The sequence below is a fragment of the Lontra canadensis genome, unplaced genomic scaffold, assembly GCF_010015895.1.
Source record: "Lontra canadensis isolate GAN:19392208 unplaced genomic scaffold, GSC_riverotter_1.0 scaffold48, whole genome shotgun sequence".
NCBI classification, from domain to species: domain Eukaryota; kingdom Metazoa; phylum Chordata; class Mammalia; order Carnivora; family Mustelidae; genus Lontra; species Lontra canadensis.
Window position 1 is genome coordinate 13,610,693 of NW_022631042.1, and position 14,106 is coordinate 13,624,798.

The 14,106-nt window shown below is 45.3% G+C and overlaps 1 protein-coding gene across 1 annotated transcript in view; it reads right to left on the minus strand.

Annotated features, from left to right (window-relative positions):
- Nucleotides 1-7,401, minus strand: part of LAMB4 (laminin subunit beta 4) — a 96,720-nt gene extending 89,319 nt beyond the window's left edge. The window contains exon 1 of the mRNA XM_032873390.1: nt 7,313-7,401. The gene's annotated coding sequence lies outside the window, so the exon portion shown is untranslated. The remainder of the gene's footprint in view (nt 1-7,312) is intronic.
- Nucleotides 7,402-14,106: the final 6,705 nt, after the last annotated feature.

Below are 14,106 nucleotides of genomic sequence, written 5' to 3' on the forward strand. Positions count from 1 at the left end.
GATAACATACTGTATGCTTGTTTCAATCAACGCATCTCAGACATCTCTCTGTGCCAGCAAATATAATTTTACATCAGTAATTTTTCAGCCTAGTGAGGGACAACAGGATCACCTGGGGGCTTCCATAGACCAAACCTGTATCCCCATTTGCAGATTCAGCTATGTCCCTCTGGATGGAGGGCGCCGCCAAGTCACTCTGTGGGGGAAGCCTGATAGAGATGGGCATATACCAGCCTGGTGGGGTTGGGAGGAGAGGAGGTAAAATGCTCTCCTGCACCAGTATTTTTAAATTACTGGACAGTATTCCTCTGAAGGCAGGAACCAGAATTAATTTAACGAATCTCCTCTTGGTCGATGTGTGCATTGTTTCTAGTATTTTCCTGTTGTAGGTATTTTTGCTAAATCTTTCTTCACATCCTGAATTTTCCCCAGGATATATTAAGTGGAGTGGGAAGAATGGATCAAAGAGCATGTGTGGTTTGGGTGTCTGTGTGCACACAAACATACATGTGTAAGTCAAGAGTACATACACACATGCATACATACATACTACATGTATGTAGCATGTGTGTGTATACAGCTGATACTGCGAACGTGCCGTGTGGACATTTTGTCCCAGTGCACACTCTAACCGACAGTCCATGAGAACAGCTGCTCACTTGTGACCTTCCCAACACGGAGTATTATGAATTTTTAAAGATTTGTCCATTTAAAGAGCAAAAAATTCTACCTCATTGTCATTGTTTTAATGTTTCTATTTAGATAGTAGTGAGTATAAAAATGCTTTTCCATGTATTTACAGGAGAGAATTAATTTTGTGCTTCGATCTTTACAGGCTTTTCCTAGCGAATTCTTTGTGTTCCTCCCTGCCAAAGCTCTGAGTCCCGCTAACCTGACGTGCCAGGCTTTCTGCTCTCCGAACCCTTCTCTTATGCTCTTCGCTTTGCCTCGAATGCCACCCTCCTAAACTCAAGCACCAGCCTCCTTATGAAGTCTTTTGTTTAAATGCCTGATTTTAGGGGAATTCCCTTCTGTGACCCAAGCTCTTCCCCCAGCCTGGGCTTCACTTGGACCTCCCGATGTCCTCAGATGAGTCACTGGGAAGCACTGCCCTCCGCAGCATCTCCGATTGAAGATGGGTCCTATTCCTCATACAAGCCTGCGATTCTGGACTGCTCCCTGCGTACAAAACCTTGTCAAGACCTCCAGGAGAATCCAGAATGGAGCCTTCAGGAGGTCCCTTTTGTACAGGAAAACCCGAGTGCTTTTCCTGGGTGGTGCGTCTTCTTGTCGCCTTTTCCCCAGTCAGGGCGTGTGGCTTGGGCCCCTCCCTCAGCTTCACTCTTGATACTGTGAAATCCCCGCCCTGATGTTGTCCTGGATTCAGAACCCCAGCTGCACTTCATTCCGTCAGATGCAGGATGATTAACAACGTGGTTATCCTTCCAGTAAGAATGGGCAGCACAAGTGAAGTGTGCAAGTTTTCTTCTCCATAACCAGAGAAATTAAGCTCGGTGAGATCATGATGCATGTGAAGAGCCTACAGTTCAGGGTTTGAAATGACCTAGGCTCGAGGTTGCTCAAAGTCGTGGAAATTACGCAGGAAATACCGTGAGCATCCCTGCTTCTCTCCAGTGGGAAATCCACTCATGGCGCAGATTCCAAACTGAAACACTGTTCCCAGTTACAGACTGTGGGCTAAAGTCTCCCTCCCCTGGGAAGGATGCGAAGGGCACAATTCTAACCGCCCAGGTTTAGAGAGAAAGGAGAAGACCTGCTGTGTTGACCACAACAGGAGCAAAAGCTCATGTGAAGGGAATGCCTTTGGAGACACAACCGTAAGAGATTCTTAACCACAGGAAACAAATGGAGGGTTGCTGGAGAGGAGGGGGTGGGGATGTGTAATTTGTTGATAGACTGTGGGGAGGGTATGTATTGTAATGAGCACTGGGTGTCATATAAGACTTATGAATCACAGACCTGGACCCCTGAAATGAATAATACGTTATAAGTTAATTAATTGAATTTAAATTTAAAAAAGAAAAGGAAAAAAGAAAAGCAAGGGATGCCTTTGGCAGAGCACTTGGGGGGACAAATCTTTCTCAGTATCACCGTTCATCACACATCTGTGACGTAAATGGACTCCTGGGAATTTTGTCAGTTTCCTAAGTATCTTTAAGCAGCAGCAAAGATCATGATACAAGGAAGTGAACTTTGCAGCATGCATCTGCCAGGTTCCAGCCCAACCTGCCCCAAAGAAGAAAGAACTAGAAGAACCGAAGCTAGACTAAAATAGGTACAATTCCCTTACTCATAATTGCTCAACGCATATCACCAGCTCCTCGGTGCAGAATTCCTAGGCTTATCGCCAGTTCCCCTGCCGGCTGAGCACCTCCACAGCCCTGGCCGCGGCAGCTCAGACACCCCCAGGAAGATTATTTTTTCATCACTTCTTTTTAAAAAGACTCATTTATTTTCTGACACAGTACGCATAACATAAAATCTACCATCTTAATCATTTGGAAAGTGGTTAAATACATTCCCGTTGTTGGGCAAGCCAATCCCCAGAACTCTCACCATCTAGCAAAACAGAAACTCTGGACCCGTGAAAGAGCTTGTCACTCTCCAGTCCCCGCAGCCCCTGGCAACCATCGATCGGGTTTCTGCCGCTATGATCTGACTACTCCAGGTACCTCCTACAGGGACAATCACACGGTATCTGTCTTTTTGTGACTGGCTCATTTCACTTAGTATACTACTTTCGGTGTTCACCCGTGTTGTGGCACATGTCAGATTTTCCTTCCTTTCTAAGGCTGAGTAATATTCCATTGTATATACCCGGGGAGATTTTTAAGCTATGGATGCTCAGTCGGAATGGCTGGAGGGGGACCCAGCTGTCAACGTGTCCACATTCTAGGTAATTCCAATAAGCAGGAAAGTGTGGGAGCCGCTGAGGGTTACTGTGACCCAATTTGCTTAGACCAGAATGTTGAGGGTCATCCTTGATCCCTCCCTCTCAGGCTTCCCAATCTAAATTTGATCTCCTCTCCTTAAACAGTTGTTCTCAATGTGTGGCCTGTGGTTTTAACAACGTGACCAGTTCATCCCAGTGTCTTTGGGATGCCCCTTGGTCCGGGCAAATTCTCAAATGTCGGTCACCCTCCTGGATTAGTGGCATCAGTGTCACCTGCAAATGATCAGGCCCCGGCACAGACCCACCGATTCAGAAAGTCTAGGGATGGGACCCAGCACCGTAGGCTTTTACAAAGCCCTCCAGAGAAGGCTGAGGTATGCCCAAGTTTGAGAACCGCTGCTCATCAGTAACTCCTGGGTCTAAAGGCTGAAGACCAGAGCTGCTGCTGCTCCTGGGAACAGCCGTAACACCGCACGAGAACCTAATCTGTGCCGTGTGCATTCCCCGCTATCTGCCTGGCTGGGAGTGGGGGGGGGGGGGGGGGGGGGGGGGGGGGGGCAGGTCCCCCACTTAAGGCACTGCAGGTCCAGGCTGTGGTACTGGGGGGACAGAGTGGGCACCTCCACTGAGCTCTGCCTCAGCTAGACGTTCCCGTCCGAATGTGCCCGCTCTTCTTAGAGCTTGCTCCATGAAGGCCTTCTTTTTCTGGTTCTCTATATCCCAAAGTGGTTCTTCCCATTTGACTAGCAGATTTTTATATTATTAATGAGCTTCCAGGGAGAAAACAGTAAAAACAAGAGTTCGCTTTCTTTCTTTCCTATATGAGGTCTCTCCTTTGGAAGGATCCCATTTCTGAGTGGGGGGTACCCTCATCTCCACAGCACTTATGACCTCTTTTAAGGCATAAAGTATATTCTGCTCTTTAGTTTTTGGTAACGTCTTGACTAAGATGATTCACGTATCATAAAATTCACCCTTACAGTGCTTTTAGTTTTTCAGAGTTGTGTAGCCATCACCACTCCCTAACTTGAGAACATTTTCCTTACCCCGGTAAGAAATCCCATACTCTTGGCATTAACCACCGCCCCCGCCCCCCCGCCCCCCGCCATCTGCCTCCTCCTAAAGCCCCTGGAAACCATTATTCTATTTGCTCTCTCTGTGGATTTGCCTGTTCTGGATACTTTATGTAAATGAAATCATGCAACATATGGTCTTTTGTGACTGGCTTCTAGTGAGCAGAATATTTTCAAGGTTCACCCACATTGTAGCCGCTATCTGCACAGCAATCCCTTTTTATTGCTGAATAATATTCCATTATATGGATATACCACTTTGTTTAGCCATTCATCAGTTCATGGACAAAAGTTTTTCTCTACTTTTTGGCTATTATGGAGAATGCTGCTATGAACATTTATTGACAAGTTTTTATATGAATGTACGTCTTTTCATTTCTTTGGGATAAGTGCATAATCGTAGAAAAACACTCTGTTTCTTAAACAAATGTTATGACCTCATCTAAACGTTCCTCATAGACTGTAAGCACTTGAAAGCCAACAATCATCTTCTTGTCCCCAGAGGTATGGAGAAAAATACCAAACACATTTGCTAACACATATGCCAACTGCATATGTAGCCTTCCAGCTTGATTTTTATTACTGTCTCTCTCTTACGAACTTCACCTCATCTGTCCTGACTTGAAGGCCTTGACTGTGTCCTGGGTGGGGCCCATCCCTGCTGGGGCTGCTTTGGCCTTGTTTTCACGATCCCCATGACAAGTGCCAGTCCTGGGTGTTCCCTGATGAGGCCCTTTCTCTGCCTCTTCCCCCTCCACATCATTCTGTGGCTTCTAGTTTTTGATGTTCTCCGTGTTTCCATAGGTTTTTGCTTTCCAGAGTCATAGTGTGAATCTAGAGGTGTCTTTAAACCTAAAGGTTTAAAGCCTGTAACAAGAGGCACTTGGGAGATCTGTGGGGCTACAGATGTAACCACGATCCACACTCCCAATTTTGTTTTCATATCACAGCTGGAAGAAACTCTAAAGTAGCTCAGCCATTCCGAGTCCTTGTCTCCATTTAGAATTGATCTAGAACTTTGCTTAGGGAAACAATCCTGAATCACATCCTGTGGAGGATTTATAGCTTTTCAGGTCAAAAGAACTGGCCTGGGGTGGAAGCCTCCACATGTGGGGGTCTACAGGGCCCAGTGGCGTGTTGGGTAGAAAATGGGCTGGGGTCCCAGGCTTCCTTTCCTCCAGGGGAGTAGTGGGAGTGGTCCCAAAGGAAGGCCAACATTGGGGTTTTAAATCCTTTAATCCAGCTATCTCTGAAATCCCTGAGGCCCAAGCTACAATGAGGAGAGTTAATTCTGATGAATTTAGGCTACTGAAAATATTCTCCCTGAAATGTCCAACAAAATGTGCCAAAGGGACTTCAATCATCCCCCATTTTCTTATTTCTCTGTGTCACTTTTCAATGGGTTCTTGGCATTCTGTTAACCAATTCATTCCTTCTATCTTCCCTCACTCCAGCCTACCTCCTGAAATAGAAACTCCTTCCTTCTCAGCGAAGGTGGATTATGGCTGATCCCTGTGATTACGCTGGAAAGGCTGAGGCCCAGATCAGCTTTCCTGCTTCTCCTGTGCGCAGCGGGTTCTCAGGATCCGTTTGCCCAGCAGAGAACACAAGGTCTGCGGACATTTGTGGCTGTCACACTGGGCAGGGGTATCTACTGACATCTAGTGGACAGAGGCCAAGGACAAGGCTGGAGAGTCTCCTACAGATGGCAGCCCCATCCCCCTAAGGAAGGATTATCCAGCTCCAAATATCCATAGTGTCCTTAGTCAGGCTCTTGTCACCACACCCTTCATTTCCATAAGCTTCTTAGGTCTGGTCCTTGATCCCAGTTTTCTGTTTCCCATTTGAGATGATCTAAGTCCCAAGCTAGATGAGTGTTAAAGAGTCTATTAACTTTCACAAAGTCTGATTTCTGAAAATCAGTCACTGTGAAACACACGGCTGTCCAGAGCACATTTTTGGGCGCGGTGGTCATGTCCCCCATACCTTCCTTCAGCAGGCTTTCTGCTTCATTGGTGCTGCTTTTCTGCTTGCTGTACCAGACCTGACCTTTGTGAAGCTTCCCAGAGGCCACATGCAATTTCTTTCTTGCTAAAGTCACTGGTGAGTTTAAGTGATATTTGTAAAAGTAATTGGAATGAAGAAAAATATATATCACCCCTTATTTGCAGAAAGAGCATGTAAATATATTTACAAAGGCACCGGATGCATTTTGGTGATAGTTCAGTGAATGCCGCCAGAGGACCCTGGTCCCAACTATAGTAAGCGTCACAATAAACAGTGAAGTACGTGAAATTGACAATAACTAATTTCCCAGCATTGCTAATCGATTTTAATTTACTAACAATCACCATTATCTCATCTGCCTGCACTGGAAGGCTGTGCTCAAGGTGACAGCTTGTCAAAGAGTTTCTTCTCTTTTTTTTTGTCAAAACGATGTGGAGGAAGGCAACAAATGGGGACACCAGGGGTTATTTAATGTCAAGCTGCCCAGGAGTGTCCAAACACTGCCCTAGGCAGAGTCACCGGTGCAAAGAGTGAGTGGGAAACAGCCTTTCTGCAGGTTTCCTTCTGCGAAGTGCACAGTAATCTTTAACACGGGGGACAATTATAATCCACATATTTGTACTAGCCCTTAATTCTTTTTCCAGCACACATTTTAAATGGGTTATTTTACACATTTGAAAATGACAGTTCTCATAGAAATCTTATGTTTAACTTTCCCTTATCTGTGTAACACATTTTTTCCTCTCCTACATTACATCAGGAATCATTAGATATTTCGACTGTGCTGCCTTAAATTGTGTCGCAGTGAGGAATGCAGAACATGAAGCTATAAAGCTCTCTTCCCCTTAAATTACAGCATACACCATACTTTCCTCAAAACTCACTACTAGTACGTACCTAAGATATTAACGATGCATTCTTAAGATACGGTTAGTTCTACACAATTGGAATGTTTTCCCAACTGTCCCAAGTTACAGCGCCATGGTAAAAATAACTATTCACCTAATACACAATTTAAATTGTGCTGCTGAACATTGCATCATTCGAAGCTTCCTTTAAAGAACAGAAAAGCTCCAGGCACTGGCTGCACCCCACTCGCCGCTAAGCACCCATTTTTCCCATTGGATATTGTACCGTGTGTTCATGTCTTGTGTATACATGTTATCTGATTATCATTCTGTGAAGGTAGTAAGTACACTCCATGCTCTGATATACTACACTCTACGCTGGCTCCCCTCATACACAACAAATCCTGAATTTGCTGATACCTTCACTTAATCCCCAAACTGCCAATGTGTCAGGGAGAGAGAAGACTCACCGGGACTTGCAAGGCTGTGTTGAGAGGCGCAGGCTGCAAACAGGGCGTGTAAAGGCACACCTGAAAGTGAGAGTCAATTTAAGCAGAAAACCTCTCCCCCGGAGGCACCTACAGGGAGGGGAAAGAAAAGATGAGAAATGTTCCCGAACCTGCCATAAAAGGTGATGCGTGAAGTTACTTGCCTTGGGTTTTGACTTGCCATATGCGCGTGCCTGCACAGGTGTGCGGGCATGCACGCACACACTTACACACACACAAACACCGTGTATACAGAGGCAACGAGCTCTATTTTGCAGCAAACATTCTTCATTTATATGCCAAAGCAAAGGCTGGGAGGAGTTGAATCAGGGTTACAACAACAAACTGCAACTTTCTTACCAAATTTGTAACTAACGTTGCAGCTTCCCCTTAGCTGCTACTGCAGCGGGAAAGTAAGAAGGAAGACTCCGAGCATCAGAGGCTCATACTGGGCCCCGCCAGGCAAGCGGGGCCCAGGCTTTCTTGAGGAATGAAATGTCCGCTCTAAATCTCTTCCTAGCAAAACTGTAGGCACATTGAAATACTTGCCGATAAGCATACTCCTACTTACCATCCTAATGCATTACAAAGTAAATCTCACCCTGCAGAAGAGTGGTTGATAAACACAACTGTTTTTATTGTTCACTAACTTGTAAAGTCTTTTGCTTGCCCATCGGGCTTTGCCTTCAGATACCAGGCTTCTGGTGCTTTGGAGAAAACAATCTGTGTCTGATGAAAGAAAGAGCGAGACCAGAGCGAGACAGTCCGCGGAATACTTTGGCTCCTAGAATTTGGGTAGTAAACTTACTCTCTACAAATGCAACATTAAGACAAAATTAACTAACCCATTTCACTGACTTATACCGGCATCTGTCAAAGAGACGACATGGCAGAGAAGATCAGTCTTTCCACATCCACTCAGCCTTGAAAATCATCTCTTTCTACTTTTATCCAGATACTTGGGTAGCACATGCTCTGCTATGAAAATTCTGGAAACACTATCCTGTACCTCCCAGGTTGGGAGTGATCGGCTTGGTTGCTCCATTATTTAATTGTATTTGACTGCATCGGTGAGTCATTAAGCAAACAATGTTTATGTTGTTACATACCAAAGAGATAAAACAAAACATTCTTGTCTCCTACCTTCTCCTTAAACATCGGTGTTTCCCCTGGGCTTTACCACCTGAGCACTCTGAGTGTGTATTCCTCCGGCAAATTCATTCAGAGGGTTTCAGGGCTCGAACCCCTTCTTTATCTCCAACCCCACCTACTTCCTGAGCTTTGATTCCATGCTCCCACCTGCCTACTGACACCTCTCTCGGGCTGACTCACCAGCACCTCAAACCTAAGACTTTCACAGTTGAAGTCTTCTGCTGTTCCAACCCCTCCCTCTTCCTCATCTTCCTAACTTCTCAGTTAATGGCGCCTTTATCCAGTCTTTTGTCCAAGCTGGGAACCTCAGCTGTGCTGAATTCCATGCCTCCTGCTTCCATTGCCCTGAGACATAAAATCACACTCTCTGAGCGCAGCCTGGGGTCTGGTGACGAACAAGGACATGGTCTTCCTCTGCTTGCCCCAAAGTTCCTGTGGTTTCCCCCTCAGCACAGACGCGTTTGATGGCCCGTGGCACTGTTAGTGACTTCCCTTGGGCCTTGGCTTGCTGGCACTGGGACACCGTCCTGTCCTCTTAGAGGGCGATTGCGGGGCTCACACTGGATCTCAGAGCATCACCAACGGGAGGACTTAAAGGCTCTGTCCTCACGGGGCTTCCTTCAGGTTCCTGTCCATTTGGAACAGTCCCCGGGTCCCACTGTTTACCCCCATCCCCACCCCCGCCCCTGCATTGTCAGTCAGCAGGTCGAACCTTTCACTTGCTTTACTCTTAAGATCCTGTCTAGTAGGGTGCAGAAAGGTGGGGGTGCTGGGGGAAGAAGGCTAAATATTACTGACTGGACTGTTTCACTTTGCTTACAAAGAACAAATTTAATTAATCTCGTGGCCAGGTCTTGATGACCAAAACAGAGTTACGTCTGCCTCAATCACTCAAAGCAGAACATTTTGAAACATTACATTTTTGGCTGGACAAAAATTTTGGAAGGTGACTCTTCCCGAGAATGGTCCGATAATATTATGAAGGAAAACTCCCAAATGCTGCTAAGTCAGGTGTTTTTCTGCACTTTTTCTTTCTTTAGCCTTACCTCGATATATTCGTTGGGCTGTCATCACTTCTGACAGGTTCTGTTGCCTATATTTTTTTAAATTTAAGTAATTTATTTAAAGAGTGTGCACACATACACACACACACACACACACACACACACACACACACGCAGGAGCTGGGGGGAGGGGCAGAGGGAGAGGATCCCAAGGAGACTCCCTGCTGAGCACGGAGCCCAACCCTCCAGGGGGGTGGGCGGGGCTAGATTTCAGGACTCTGAACCCAGAGTCAGACCCTCCCTGGATCCACTGAGCCACCCAGGCGGCCTACTGTTGCCCAGATTTTATCCTTGCGTCTTCTGAGCCAGTCATCCTTGTCATCACCAAAGAACACAGATTTAGACTTGTGGGTTCTTTGCTGACAGACCCTCACTGGCTGCCTTTCACTAACAGGATCCACGTTTCTTAGCGTGGGGCAGGACAAAACGGGTTTACGGTCTGGCCCCAACACCGCTTTCCGCCGCGCCTGCCGGAGAGCGAGGCTCTGCTCACTGTCTGGACACATCATGCACTCGGGTGACTCCGGCCATTTCCTCCTGTGTGACACCGTTCTCCCCTCTCCACTTTTCCTTTAGCTGCCACCTTCTATAAAGCTTTTCTAGAGCCCTCCGGGGAGAGCAGGCTGTTCTCGCTTTAGAAGCACAACCATATGCTGCTGGCAGCCTCCCCCTCATTCCTCTGAGCAAGGTCAAGGACCACAGAGAGGACCATCCTTATTGTTCTGCCTCTGACTCAGCGGCTGGGCTCTCCTGTTTCCCTTGCCCAGAAGCCAGGGGCTCAGTCCCAGCAGGTAAAGTCCTGTGTACCCTGGGATCTTCATCATCCACAGACTCAAGGTCCAGTGCTCTGGGGCCTCGTGCTGGGTGTTCTAGTGGCCACCAGGGGCAGCACTTTTGACGTGCAATGCACACTTCCCTTCCACCTGTGTTGGCCTGTTCTGTACGGCTGGGCTTCTGTCGCGGGTCCCTTTAAGCATCCGACTCTTGATTTTGGCTCAGGTCATGATATCAGGGTCGTGAGACTGAGCCCCGCGTTGGGGTCCGTGTCCAGTGGGGAATCTGCTGGAGATTCTCTCTCTCCCTCTGCCCCTCCCTCCACTCCGGCATGCGCTCTCCCTCCCTCTCTCAAATTAAAAAAAGAAGCTGCTCTCTTACTCTTCGCGGAGAGAACAAACTGATGGTTACCAGAGGGGAGGTGGGTGGGGTATGGGCTAAACAGGTTTTGGGGCTTAAGGAGTACATCGTGATGATCACCAGGTGTTATATGGACGTGTCGAATTGCTCTATTGTACACCTGAAACTAACATTACACCGTATGTTAACTAGCTGGACTTTAAATGAAAACTTGAAGAAAAAGAAGCTGCTCTCTTGGCTGGTCTTTGTAGCTAAGAGAGCCTGTCATGTACCCTTCTGTGATGAATTCCCTCGGGCATGACCATCCACCCCCACAGGTGTTTTGACCAGGGATTTAAACTATACCACACAGTATTCCCAAATGCCAGGCCGTGCAGGGCACACAGTATGAGTGAGTGAGGCGTCATTAAGCTGCAGAAACTGCTAACAAAATTATATGGAAACCCCTTTACATCAGAAAAATCGAAACCCCTGAATTTAGGTTTGGAACTTACGGTCTAATATTTGGGGCCATGGGATCTGAACTGCTTTCTGTTGGATTTTTAACAGGCATGATAAGTTAGCTGAGTGGGTGGCACAGAAAAGTCATCCAAGGGCATTTGCATTGAGTAAAACATTCAAGGTGAGAGAGTGACAATTTTCTCTAGTGTCTAGTAACTTAGAATGGCGGGAAAATTCTTCCAGCCCTCATAACGCCCTGTGGTAATTTAAAGCAACTGTTATTTCTCCTATCAGTCACGGTTTGCCTCTTCCACAAAATGTCATTCTCTTTTGTTTTTTTTTTTTTTTTCTTCCTCATTTCTTAGACTTCCTTTGTTTCCCCCTCTTAGAGTTCTCCTTTTCTCTGAAGCCGATCCACATCGCCAGGGATAAGGCAGGAATATCTTGTTCCCTGTTTTGTTCATTCATTTTTTTCTGGTTCATGCTTCTGTCGCCATTTTCAGGCAGCTTGATACTTACCAGCTGTTACATGTGCTGAACTCCAGGGGCTTGTTTCTTAGAAATGGGGGAGCCAAACTCACCCCAATCTACTTCCAGGGGATCAGGTGCAATATTTTCTTCTTGCTTTTCAGTGCTCTGTCAAGTCCCGACTCTTTGGGATCGCCTTAACTGTCAACATCTTCTGTTTGCCTTGTGAGTGGCCAAGTACAACCATTGCAGGAATTACAGGTGTAAATGGCTCCGGACGCCATGTTTATTTCATTGTCCTACAAAGATCTCCAGGGCAAAAATGAAACTAAGAGCCTGCAATTTTACTCAACTGTATATTAAAGAATCCATGACCCTTGGACTCTGCAGTGTCAGCTGGGTATGCTTGCTGGTGGCTCGAAAAGACAACTTTGGGATTCCTACCAGTTCATCGAAGGCAATGGCTGTGAACTGAGCAACACCTGAGAATCCTTTTTTATACAATATCGACTAGTACGAGAAAAGATTCAACCAACTTTCCTCCACCGTTAATTTTATAGACCTGTAAGTGCTTTTAGAAGAGTTTACCAAAGTTTCTTATCTGTTATTTCTGTGTTCCTATTTACTGCTGAACTTTAAATCGATGCCCTTTGTTTTTAATGGGTTCCCTTGAGGTCAGATTATGTGTTCACTTCGGACATCCTGGAAAGCAACTCCTAGAAGACTAGATGACTAAGCCAGAGGAAGCTTGCCGTCAAGAGATGCTGCATTAATTTGGTTCATGTGCTTCTACAAACCTTCAAGTTCCCCCAAGCAGTACGTGGCAGAGACCCAAACCCAGCATTTGGTTTTAGGCAGACACTTCAGCAGGAGGTTTGGGCAAAAGAGGGACTTCTCTGTTTGTTTGTTTGACTGGTTTTATTAGTCTAATACTATTTTTCCCTGTAGTCCTTTAATTTATTGTACAAAACATAAAGCCCTAGGGGCGCCTGGGGGGCTCAGTCAGTTAAGCGTCCAACTCTTGATTTCAGCTCAGGCCTTGACCTCAGGGCTGTGAGACTGAGCCCTGCACTGGGCTCTGTGCTGGGCATAGAGCCTGCTTAAGATTCTCTCTCTCCCTCTCCCTGCACCCCTCCCCTCACCCCTACTCTTGCTCTCTCAAAAAAATAAAATAAAAACACAAAGCCCTGGACGCTGAATATGTATGCCTTTTTGTAAACTTCTGAATCCCATAAAAATATTTTTTTTAAAATATTTTATTTATTTATTTGACATAGAGAGAGAGAGATCGCAAGTAGGCAGAGAGGGAGGGGAAGCAGGCTCCCTGCTGAACAGAGAGCCCCATGCGGGGCTCGATCCCAGGACCCCGAGATCATGACCGAGCCGAAGGCAGAGAGTTAATCCACTGAGCCACCCAGGCGCCCCATTTTTTTCTTTTTGAAATACATAAGTTTAAAGGGTTTGCTGCGTTCTTGGGTGATTATTATTTTACCTTGAGGGTGTTTCCCTGGATATTATTTATCTCCAGTTTTATAATGAAAATGGAAATGACCAATCACTCAGATTTCAGAAACTTGCTTTCAAATAACAGGTGACCAAGGCTATTCTTCTGATAAATTGGTGCCAGGTTCTTAGGATATCTGCCTTCATCTCAGAATGGCTTAATTATTTACCTTTTAGGATTAAGGCCAGGGTTAGAATGTTGTCAGCCAGGAGAGATTTTTCGAGAAAATGAATTTGCCCACTGAACCAAAAGTTCCATTAGTTAATCAGAAACAGTCTCATAGATCTTAAGCAAAGATCTGGCCTTTGGTTGTTTTTGTTTCCAAAAAGAAAACAGCTTTGTTGCTTTTCCTAAAAAAACAATGTGTACTCATTTACCCCGTATCAGACAATATAAAGAATTATGGAAAAGAAAACAAAAAACACCAGGAAGCTTAAATTCTCTTCAAATCATTACATTTTTCACTTTGTTTTTAATTAACTTTTTGAAGTACAATGAATAAGCAGTGTTATATTAGTTTCAGGTGTACAGTAGAGCGATTCAACAATTCTATACATTACTCACTGCTCACCACAAATGTACTCTCCATCTCCAATCACCTATTTCTCCCCATGCTTACCCATTTCCCCTCTAGTAACCATCAGTTTGTTCTCGAGTCTGTCTCTTCTATTTTTTTGTTAAGTTCCACGTGTGAGTGAAATCATATGCTATTTCTCTCTCTCTGACTTATTTCCATTAGCTTTATATCCTTTAGATCCATCTGTGTTATTGCAAATGGTAAGATTTCATTCTTTTTAATGATAGAGTAGTATTTCAATATACCATATCTTCTTTATCCATTCATCTATCAGTAGATACTAGTATTGCTTCCATAATTCAGTTATTGTAAATAATGCTGCTATAAACATGGTATGCATGTATCCCTTTGAATTCATGTTTTTTGTATTCTTTGGGTTCATACCCAGCATGGAATTACTGGATCATATGGCAATTCTATTTTTAATTTTTTTAAA